The sequence below is a fragment of the Takifugu rubripes genome, chromosome 2 (genome assembly GCF_901000725.2).
Source record: "Takifugu rubripes chromosome 2, fTakRub1.2, whole genome shotgun sequence".
Taxonomy (NCBI): Eukaryota; Metazoa; Chordata; class Actinopteri; order Tetraodontiformes; family Tetraodontidae; genus Takifugu; species Takifugu rubripes.
Window position 1 is genome coordinate 734,862 of NC_042286.1, and position 12,550 is coordinate 747,411.

Sequence of the window (12,550 nt, forward strand, 5' to 3'; positions counted from 1 at the left end):
ACAGCTAGTGAAAAGTAATCATAAAAGTTATTATTCACATCGGAGCAAACAACACCCAGCTTCATCAGTCAGAGGTTCCCAAAATTAATATTGAGTTTGTGTGTAAGTAAGCCACAATGATGTCAGACCCATAGCATTCTCCATATTCCCCTCCCAAGTGGGCCAGAGAAGAAGTGTTTTGTCTTGTCAATTATTTTCACTTTGTACATGCTTCCCTTAGGAAACGCTATTCAGCAAATGTTCATTGCTATGCTAATGATACTCAGCTATATTTACCCATGAAATGGCTCCAGACCACCAGGTCGTCGTGTTTGGTCGTGAGCCTCCAAGGGATAGATTCGCACTTTACCACATGGTACCTTTCACAAATTCGACAAACCCAGCACATGTGTCTGAATTAAGATGCTGGAGCGACCTTCAGCGTTAGCTTCCACGGTGATAGAAAAGCACCTCTTGATGGAAGGGAAGCGCACAGACAATCTGTACGACAGAGTAATTAAACTGTCGCTAAAATGTTGCTATTTTCCTAAATAATATAGCAAGTTTGTGAAGTTATTATTGATGTTTCTATGTGTGTAGCAGCTGTAGCTGCAGGAGGCAGAGACTTGTCCTACTTTGTTTTTTGTGGCTACAGTTCTCTATCTGCAATGCAATGGCTCTTTATGCTGTATTTCTGCATCATAAGATGTTTTTTATAGCCATAAATTAGTTACGTTAAGAGTTCGAGTATGCATTACCTCCATGAGCATCCTTACAAGTGTCTCTATCGATACATACACACTTGAGCTGTTCCCTGATGGTTTTTGGCAGCAGATTATTCATGCTTTCTATATTATTCCTGCTGTTTTGAATTTCACCAAATTTAGAAATTTCAACATGTCTAATTTTATAAACTGAGATTTCCACCTTATGTTTGGGGTCACACCTCCAAATTTTCTTTTATTGTATTGTTTTATTTATTTTTGAAGGGCATGCTCTCAGTCAACACTTGCCCAAATTCTTAGTCTGAGGCCTGAAACCCTCAACTCATGTTGTCTGTGTCTGGGATTCTCCCAGTTTCTGGTGCGATTTGCCATCGCAGAGACAGGCATAAAAACCAGTCAGTCAGAAATAGAAGAGAAACTCAAGGGACACGTGTTCCTCATTAGTCTTTAGTGCCACTTGAAGCATTGTTTGGGGATGAGGAAGTAAAAGCAGGCCTGTGTGTGAAGGGGGAGGGGTAGAGATGCTGAATAGCAGAGAAGGCTAGATCCTCCTGGGATCCTTGAGGCACAGATCTGATACCTTTACATGACAGAGTGAGGATGACAGCAAGGTGAAGGACTCATCTGGACCATCACCAGATGTGCTGACTGTGGGAACATACAGGGTCTCCAACGAGCCCCTAAACTCCTCCATCCTACCTGGAGGAGCTAGTGACACCTTACCAGCCCAATAGACTACTCTGCTCTCAGAATGCTGGCCTACTTGTGTTCCCCAGAGTCTCTAGACATAGAATGGGGGGCCGAGCATTTAGCTACCCGCATTTAGGCCCCCTGCTGTGGAACCAGCTCCCTGTCCAGGTACGGGAGGCTGACTCCACCTCTACTTTTAAGATTAGGCTTAAAAATTACCTCTTTGAAAAAGCTTATTATCACTAATTCTGTAGTCCCAGTTACTATCATAGATGGACAAATTATCATACTTAGGTGGTCGTTTAATTATTAGGTTATCTTAGTTATGCTGCTATGGGCCGAGGCTGCCGGGGTCCAGAAACATGATCACCTGACAGGCCTCTGTCACCCCATTGGGAAATGGTCTCCGCTCCTCTCCTCCTCCTCATAAAGTAGATTAGTGATGTTATTTCTTGTGTAGTTTTTCAGCCCCCCCCCCTGTATTCATCTACAGGTATCGCCGCCTTCAGAGCTGCATACTGTTGAGAATTGTCTTTATCTTGTTGTTATGTGTTTCACCATATGTTCCTGTCTTCTCTTAGAAGTTAGGCAAGGTAGACTCATTAGCAAATGTAATAAAGAACAGAGACATTCCATTCACAGGATTGTTGTTTGTTCCACTGTAATCTCAGGACCAGTCAGGCAGGGGGTGTTAAACAATCATTGTAAACAGGACATCAGGCTGGGGTTGATGATCTTATTTGCATGAAGAACGGGAACTTTGATCTGGCCACCTGGGAAAATAATGGAAAAGAAGGACTCTACCAACACCAAATGGGACTGGAGGAAGAGGACGAGGCCATCCCAGCAGGGGATCTGGATTGGATTGCATGAACATTGTGAATTTGCGTGTGTGTTACTATAAAGGACTGGGCCAAGGGATAGTTAGGTTGTCAGACTTCATGCCCTGACAATTAACTCTGTTGTTGCTAGGGTTATGAACTGGCCCGGAGCTCTGTAATATTTGTATCTAGAATTGGTTCTATTGTCAAATACATTTTGAAATTGGCATTTTTCTTCTTGAAGTCTTCATTCAAAGAACACGCGGATTAGCAGTTACAATACGGGAGGTATTGCGATCCAACAATACTGACCTCCCACCCCGCTGACCCACTCAACTTGATGCTACTGGCAGCTTACTTTACTTAATATAATGTATTTCTCTATGTATTTTCTATGATCTATGCCTATTCTCTCCTCTACCTATCCTCCCCCCTTCTCCTCTTTATCTACCCAGCCAGCCATCAGCAGGAGGGTCCCCACCTGGTCCTGCTCAAGATTTCTTCCTGTTAAAGGGGAGTTTTTCCTTGCCACTGTTGCTTGTTTGGGGTCAGGCCCTGGGATTCTGTAAAGCACCTAGAAACAATTTTGATTGTAACAGATGTTCCCAGTACTTGTGTACTTGTGGTTCCCAGAGTTTCTAGGAATAGAATGGGGGGCCGAGCATTTAGCTACCAGGCCCCCCATTCTACTCCTAGAAACTCTGGGAACCACAAGTAGACCAGCATTCTGAGAGCGGAGCGGTCTATTGGGCTGGTAAGGTATCACTAGCTCCTCCAGGTAGGATGGAGCTAGGCCTCTGAGGACCTTGTAGGTCAAAAGAAGGGTTTTAAAAATTATTCTAAATTTAACGGGCAGCCAATTAAGAGACGCCATTACAGGAGTTATGTGATCTCTTTTGTCAATACCTGTCAGAACTCTGGCTGCAGCATTTTGGATCAGCTGGAGGCTTCTTAAAGAGGAGTTTGGACACCCTGATAATAAAGAATTACAATAGTCCACCCTAGAAGTAACAAAAGCATGAATTAACTTTTCAGCATCATGCTGCATCAGTAGTTTCCTAATCTTTGTGATGTTCCTCAGGTGAAAAAAGGCACTTCTAGAGACTAATTTAATGTGTGAGTTGAAGGAGAGATTTTGATCAAAAGTTACTCCTAGATTCCTCACAGAGAGACTAGATGTTAATGAGATACCATCTGCAGTGATCATGTGATCTAATCTATCCCTGAGAGGTTCAGGACCAAACACCATGACCTCAGTTTTTCCTGGGTTAAGGAGGAGGAAATTTGAAGACATCCAGGACTTTATATCTTTAAGACAGGTCTGAAGCTTCGCTAACTTCTCTGTCTCCTCTGGTTTCATGGATAAATAAAGCTGAGTGGCATAACAATGAAAATTTACCCCATGCTGCCAAATAATGTTCCCTAAGGGAAGCATGTACAAGGTGAAGAGGATTGGTCCAAGTACAGAACCTTGTGGAACTCCACGGCTAACCCTACTGTATGAAGAGGGAACACCATGGACATGAGCAAACTGGTATCTATCAGATAAATATGATCTAAACCAGTCTAGTGCTGTCCCTTTAATCCCAATCACATGTTCCAGTCTATGTAACAGGATGCTGTGATCAACTGTATCAAAAGCAGCACTGAAATCCAGCAGAACCAGCATAGAGACCAGTCCTTGATCTGAAGCTAGAAGAAGATCATTAGTAACTTTAATAAGTGCTGTTTCTGTGCTGTGATGAGCTCTAAAGCCTGACTGAAACACCTCAAACAGGCTGTTCCTCTGCAGGTGCTCCAGTAACTGAGTCACCACCACCTTCTCAACAACTTTAGAGATAAAAGGAAGGTTGGATATTGGCCTATGATTTGCTAACACATCGGGATCCAGTGATGGTTTCTTAAGCAACGGCTTAATCACTGCCACCTTGTAGGACCGGGGTATATAACCTGTCACTAAAGAACCATTGATCTGGTCCAGGATATAACTGCCTATCACTGGTAAAACATCCTTTACCAGGTGTGTTGGGATGGGATCTAAAAGACAGGTGGTGGTCTTGGATTTCTGAATTAGCGATGACGTCTCAGAAAAATATATAGGGCTGAAGGAGTTTAAGGGCTCGTTGGAGAACCTGTATGTTCCCACAGTCAGCACATCTGGTGATGGTCCAGTTGTAGGGATGGCCTGGTTAGCTTTTCCTCTGATGGCTAGAACTTTATCAGTGAAGAAGCTCAAGAAGTCTTCACCACTAAGGGAAGAAGGGATATGTGGATCTAAAACACTGTGACTCTTGGTTAATTTGGCCACAGTGCTGAAAAGAAACCTGGGGTTATTCTTGTTTTCTTCAATTAAAGAAGAAAAATAAGCTGTTCTCGCCTTGCGGAGGGCCTTTTTGTAAACTAATAGACAGTCTTTCCAGGCTACATGATAGCTGTCTATTTTACAAGAATGCCAATTCCTTTCCAGTCTTCGCACTTTCTGCTTGAGGGTCCTGATATGTGAATTATACCAGGGGGTCCTCTGATTTACTATTTTCTTTTTCAGGGGGGCAACAAAATCAAGGGTGATTCTCAGTGAGGTTGCTGCACCAGTGAGGTTGCTGCACCAGTGAGGTTGCTGCACCAGTGAGGTTGCTGCACCTGCAATAGAGTCAACCTCAGCAGGGCCAAGATTATAATGATTGATCCCTGGGGAAACACACGGTGGTCCTGGGATTAGCACAGGGATCGCTTCCTTAAACTTAGCTACAGCATTATCTGAAAGACATCTGCTATAGTAAGACTTTGCTCTGAGCATAGAAGAATCCTTAATCATAAATGTAAAAGTGATCAAAGAATGGTCTGACAGGAGTGGGTTCTGAGGGAACACTGACACATGTTCTACCTCAACACCATAAGTCAGAACTAGATCAAGGGTGTGGTTGAAGTTATGAGTTGGTTGGTTTATCTGCTGGAGGAAACCAACTGACTTAAGTAATGAAATGAAGCCATTTCTAAAGCTGTCATTTACAACGTCTACATGGATATTAAAGTCTCCAATGATAATGTCAGATAAGAAATCAGAGAACTCAGACAAGAACTCTGAATGTGGCCCAGCAGGGGGCTGATATACAACTACAAACAAAAGTGGTTTTTCTGCCTTCCAGTTCAGATGGGTGATGCCAAGAGTCAGGCTTTCAAATGAACTGGAGCCATATTTTGGTCTAGGATTAATTAACAACTTGGAGTGATAGATTGCTGCCACTCCCCCTCCTCGACCAGTAACACGAGGAATATGATAATTAAAATGGTAGGAGGAGTAGATTCGTTTAAGATAACATACTCCTCCTCCTGAAGCCAGGTCTCAGTAAGACAAAATAAATCAATGTGATGATCTGCTATCAGGTCGTGGACTAACAGGGATTTACACAAAAGAGATCTAATATTTAACAGTCCACACTTAATTGTGATATTAATTTCTCCAACTTGTGCTTTAGTATTAATTTTAATAAAATTATGGTGATTGACCGTTTCCCTGCTCTGTGCTTGGTGAACTTTTAACCGTGGAACAGAGACTACCTCTATAGTGTTAAATATGTTATTGTTGGTGGATGAGGGTTCTATGGAAGCAGCAGAGAGGTGTGTAAGACTACAATTCTGCATCCTGGTCTGGACCCTGGATTGTCAGGTCACTTTGGGTCTAATAAAATTAGCCAAATTACTAGAAATGAGAGAGGCACCATCCGGTGTGGGATGGACACCGTCTCTCCTAATCAGACCAGGTTTTCCCCAAAAAGTGCTCCAATTGTCTAGGAAGGCCACCTGGTTTTCGGGGCACCACCGTGACAGCCAGCGATGAAGCGACGACATTCGGCTAAACATTTCATCGCTGGCCAGATTGGGGAGGGGATCAGAGAATGCTATGGAGTCTGACATCGTTTTTGCGTAGTTACACACCGACTCCAAGTTATTTTTGGTGACCTCCGACTGACGAAGCCGGATGTCGTTGGCTCCGACATGAATAATAACTTTACCAAATTTACGTTTACCTCTCGCCAGCAGCCGTAAATTTGCTTCTATGTCGCCCGCTCTGGCCCCTGGAATGCACTTGACTATGGTCGCTGGAGTCGGCTTCACGTAGCACAAAACAGAGTCGCCAATTACCAGGGGGTGTGTCGCCGAGTGGGGAAAAACGGTTAGCCACGGGAAGCCGTTGGTGGTGCACCGTGGGCCTTTGTTTTGGGCTACGCTTCCTGCGAACCGTCACCCAGCCGCCCTGGCTAGCCGGCTGCTCGACTGCTGCCTGGGGACCACTAGCGGAAGCTACACTAGGCAGCTCCGCAGCAGCTAGCTTCTCCTGGCTACCTGATGCAACTCCAGCTAACTCCAAGCTGCGGAACCGTGTCTCAAGCTCGCTAAGTCTCGCCTCCATAGCCATAAATAAACTACACTTTCTGCACCTATTCCCTTCACTAAGGGAGGCAGAGGAGTAACTAAACATTTCACACGCTGAACAGACAAAGACACCAGGTGAAACAGACGGTGAGGTCATGCTAATGCTAATATTCGGCGAAGCCCTGTATTTGTTTAATATGGGTTGTTTCTCACTGTTGTTATCAGGTGACTAGAATGTCCCAAGTGTTCAAATTTTGAGTAAAGTGAATACAACACACCAAGTGTTCAATATTAAATAAAGTGAATACAACACCCCGTGCACAGTGCAACCAGCGAACGATTGAGAAGACAGGAAGTGACACAATACGTTACCACTCGTCGTCAATCCCGGTCCACAGCCCAGCGTTTCCAACAACAGCTCCAAACTGCCCAGTGAAGACTCAACTCGGTTCATCTGTATGTTCAAAACATGTAGTGAATTGACAATAAAGTATCTAAAATCTAAAGTCTAAAAGTCTCAGCCCTATAATCACGGTTAGGGTTTGATATAATGTCTTAGGCAAAGTTAGTCTAAACTTGTAGTAGTGGCGTTAAAAAAAAAATTGGAATCTAAAAATCAAATCCTCTACTGGAAATCTTGTTTCTTTAAATCTCTGTAGCTCCATTTTATAATGCCGAGCAGAACTATAAAAGCAGCCTGTTTTCCCACAGATGCACAAACAGCTTATGGGTTGATAGTGTGTTTCAAAGGCAGAGCAAGGGGGAAAAAAGCCTTTTTCAGGAAAGAGGAACCCTGTTTAGGTTTTTTGAGTAAAATAAATAGGTGCTTTCATTTCAGAAATATGTGCGTGACAGCTACACACACGCAGACTGAGGCTATTAGTGATGCTAACAGGTCATTTGAGTCCAAGGTGGAGGAACGTGTTAACACCAAGAGCAGATAAACAACATGTGATCGTTGAGGTCCTCAGGACTGATCTAAGGGGGCTCGCCTTTTCTGTCTTCAGGTCTCTTCAGTCGCTGTTGAGACCATATGTATGCCTAAACTGTCAGTCTGTTTTAAGTGTCAGAGCTTAAGTATTCAGGCTTTAGTCGCTGGCCTGTTCTTCTAATTAGAGCAGCCTTTGGATTGGATCGTTAGTGTTCTTGACTGATGGTCATGGTCAGCCTGCCAGGCCCTACAATGATACAGCTATTAACGTAATTATCATAAGTGAGCTCAATCCCCGTCCTGTGTCAGATCCACACACACAAAGCTGTGATTTGATGCTGAGGACTCGCCTCCTTACTGACTGGAAAGAACAAGACTGTAAAGGTTGGAGGGGGTGGTGCCGATGATCCACTCCCCAGCCAAGAAGTTCTTTCTGGTGCAGTTCCCCATTTAGGAGATGATGCTTTAGGAGGTCTGCTTTAGGAGTACAGGACGCTGGCTGGCCTTCTTCACCACAACCTTACTGTGATGCAGCCAGGTCAGGTCCCATGAGATGGTCACTTCAGACTGGATGGTTTCCACTATCTCTACCTCAGCACCACTGATGAGAAATGGATCACGGCTGTGGCTCTGTTGCTTTCCGCTAAAGTCCATCATCATCCACCTTCCTTTAGAGGTGGTTCTCCCAGCACCAGTCCTCCAGACATGTCCTGCCACTGTGGGACCAATGATGTGGACTCTGATGTGCACCTTGCAGTCAAAGGTATAGAGCCAGCCCAAAGCCCTGAGGGGACCTTGTTGGGGTTGAGGGTGGAGAAGGGATCTAGCCCACCCTGTTAGCTTCTGTCCTGCAACCCACCACAGGGAGGGAAGGTCATTCACAGCTAATTTATTATTGAATTTCCTTGAAAAGATTAATTGTGGATTTTCTTCCTCACTTCACAGTGTGATTAAGTGCAGAACTGGGCAGATATTTCAGCATATTTATTCTTGGTAAGTGTGCATTTCAGACTCCCTCGGAGTGCCTTCACTCATATGCTAGCTTGAAATCAAGTGAAAACAAAAGGATAAAAGATGTAAAATAATTAACAGATGGGTGCAGGCTGGGGAGAAGGAAGAGATGATGCTTTTCTTCAAATGATTGCAGTCTTTCTCCCCTTTGGTGTGAAAAGTAGATACAACACTTTGTTCAATTTGTTCTACTGCCAAAGAAATGCAGCTTGCTGGAAATTCAAATTCATTAAAATCTAATTAATATGTATCATTATGTAAATGAGAGTGCCGTTAATTAGTTCTTAAAAGAAGTCTCCCTTAATTGGTTCACTTTAACTGGTGTCATCATTTATTTTTTACTTTGAAGAAGTTAAACCTCTAAAAAAAATACAGAGAATTTTGTGTTTTCAGAAACAAATCTTAATTTCATTTTGTCTAAAAAATTAGTTAAAGTTGATATTGCTGTCATATTGTTGCATGTGTGGGTTGATTATATTATTTTGTTACACATACAGGGTGTCACTCACCGACAGAAGCTTGTTGTGGCCTCAGACCAATGACCCAGTATGCTCTGGTCTGCTAAAATAACCTGGAAGACCTTTTCTCTCTTGTCTGACAGGCTTTTTCAGGTGGAATCAGAACTGCTTTAGCTTTGAGTGGAACAACTGCTGCAGCTCTAGACGTTCATCTCATATGGAGGTGATCTCAAGTGCATATGTTGCACTGTACAAAAAAGTGTTTCACAGGCTTTACTTCAGATTCAAATTTATTCTGATTCTCCATTTGTTTATGGGGGGAAAAAATGACACAAGCAGAATTTTAGCTGCTGTGCGTGACGGGCAAAGAGGTGAGGACATCTCAGGAGAGAAGAATCAAATCAAATCAATCTTTATTTATATAGCGTCTTTTACAATCAAAATTGTTTCAAGGCGCTTTCCAGAATCCCAGGGCCTAACCCCAGACAAGCAACAGTGGCAAGGAATAACTCCCCTTTAACAGGAAGAAACCTTTAGCAGGACCGGGGGGGGACCCTCCTGTTGATGGCCGGCTGGGTAGAGAGAGGAGAGGAGAGGAGAGGAGAGCAGAGCAGAGCAGAGCATGACCCTGTGGGGTGACAGAGGCCTGTCAGGTGATCATGTTTCTGGGCCCCGGCAGCCTCGGCCTATAACAGCATAGCTAAGATGTTAACCTAATGATTAGACGACCGCCTAAGTATGATAAATTGTCTGTTTATGATAGTAACTGGAACTACAGAACTTGAGCTACAGAAGCTGAGACTGCACTGATCAAAGGTACCAAGGCACACAGGGGGCAGCTTCACACTTCATTCAGAGCCTATTCGTCAAGTGTGCCTGGCCTCCGGGATGCTGCGTGAATGAAGGTGAAAATTATGGAATGACAAACGAGTAGAAATGTGTCTGTAGTGAAACAGGTTCCCAGCAGATGTGACAGTAGCTGATGGTTTGAGGAATGAACAAATCAAAAACACCAAAGAGGGACAAAACAAGAAACAGTGGCAAGAGAGTGTGTGGCACCGCCATTAACAGTAATATAAGTCAGTTCTGAAAGCTTGTCTAGGAAGAGAAAAGGAGGAAGTGGCCTGTTTCTGGGGTCCATGGAAATCAGCGTGATGCAGATGGAAACAAGCCCTGCAGCATCCAGGCCGTCGCAAAGACGATCACGGCGGTTAATGTGACGTGTGTGGTTCCCAGCACCCGGCCCCTATTTACATTTTCCTGCATGTTAGTGGAAATGTCAGTTTAGCACGCAGCGCTTCATCCTTCTTTCCTGTAGTGGTAGTCAGACAGATGTGAGCAGAGGTGACACACTGCCCAGAAGAGGCACACAGAGAAATAGTGAAAGGGAGGAGGAGGAGGTGAAGTCTTTTCCAGACAGGCTGTTGTCATTGCAGCCATCCCCACCCCACAGCCCAGAGCAGAAAGCACAGAGGGGAACAAGGAGAGGCAGCAGTTAATTGTAGAGGGAGGTGTAGATGCAGGCTAGCGCGTGAGCGCTGGATGCTCTCTGACAGTTTAATCGATGTGATGTCCAAAGTTAGGCGAGCCTGTTTACTTCTGCCCTCGAACATTAGTGGTGGGACAGACAGGCTGATATGATGCTCTTTGATACATTGTCATGTTTTGCTTTGCACTTAAGTCTATTATTCATAGTGAGGAAAAGAGTTTAAAATGATGGAGATGGTTATTTCTTGTGAGAGAGCAAAATTAGAATCCAAAGTGTAAAAATGATTATCAACATTAAGGCTCGAACCGCAAGTACGTAGCAAAAAATGCTTGTTTGTGACATTTCATTCATCAGAGCTCGGTGAGAATTGCAAACACTGTAAACATCAAAAAGGAAGGCAAAGAATAGCAGCAATGTTGCTAAAGAATTGGAGGTGCCGGTTCTGACAGTCCAAAACCTCATCAGGGTAAATGATGACATCGAAAATCTATTGAGGACATGTTTGGTAACCAGAAGTGTTACCTCAGCCAGCCAGAAAGATCAAGCAGACTGCCGAGGCCGTCTTGAAGGGGCCAAGCGCAAGTGGTGTGACCCAATCAAGGCAGAGGCAACACCGTAACATGCCCTAAAGCAGTCTGAATGGATGTTTCTTTCCATTCTCTGTCTTTAAAACATGGACCACAGCCTTGGACTCTCTAACTATAACACATCTGAAAATATAAATAAAAAATATATAAATCTGTAGCATGTCCTCTCAGGAGTGGGGCCTGGTCTTCAAAGGAGCCCGGACTCTGACGGGGCCCGGTCTCTGGAGGGACCCCTTTTTTCAGTCCACCAAATCAAATGCGTATGTTTCCATTATAGAAGCACATACGTGAAGTAGGTCATGGTAGGGAAACCCTGGGCATCAGGGAACGTATACATAGACCATAGTGATACACTGCTCAAAAAAAATTAGAGGAACATTTCAAAAACACATCAGATCTAAACTGGGGGAAAATGATCTTGAATATCTTTCCTCATAAAAAGTAGGTGATGTATTAGTAACAAAATGATGCCACATAATTTGATAGAAATGAAAATGATCACCCTGTAGAGGGCAAAATCAAAGACACCCCAAAAATGAAAGTGAAAAAATGATGCAACAGACTGGTCAATTTTGCTAAAATGTCATTGTTGTGACGGGTATGGTATGGACCCAAGTGCAGTACAAAACAGGCAATAAACTGATGATCAGTTAACAGGTTTATTAACTGCAATCTGGCAAACAAAGAACAGTTCGAGGGCGGGGCAGTGGACTTGGTCGAGGCAGGCAAAAAGTCAGTAACCGGCAGACAGACAGGCAGAATCAGGCAAACAATCCAGAGGGATACTGGCTGAGCTCGTGGTCAAAACGGAGTTAATTTACCGGGGGTCAGGTAGAACAGGCAGGTCGTAAACAGGCAGGGTCGATTCCGGGAAGACAGGCAGGTAAACGTTGGAAGGTCATGCATAGCAGAGACAATCTGGCACTGAGTGAGTGTGAGGCTGGAGAATATATACTGGTAGGTGAACTGATTGATGAGTGAGGGCAGGTGTGTGATCAGTGAGTGAGGGCAGGTGTGTGATCAGTGACTGAGAGCAGGTGTGTGATCAGAGGGTGTGGTGTGAGCAGGGGAGTGGAAAAGAACTGAGTCCATGGGCTGGAGCAGGGTGTGACAATTGTAGCAACTCAAAATGATTCTCAGTAGTTTGTGTGGCCCCCACGTGCTTGTACACATGCCTGACAATGTCGGGGCATGCTCCTAATAAGACGACGAATGGTGTCCTTGGGGATCTCCCAGATCTGGACCAGGGCATCACTGAACTCCTCGACAGTCTGAGAATCAACCTGGCGGCGCCGAATGGACCTAAACATAATGTCCCAGAGGTGTTCTATTGGGTTGTCCACCTCTCCTGGAGTAACTACCTGTCTCCTGGAATCTCCTCCATGCTCCTGAGACTGTGCTGGGAGACACAGCAAAACTTCTTGCAACGGAACGTATTGATGTTCCATCCTGGAGGAGTTGGACTACCGTAATTTCTGGACTACA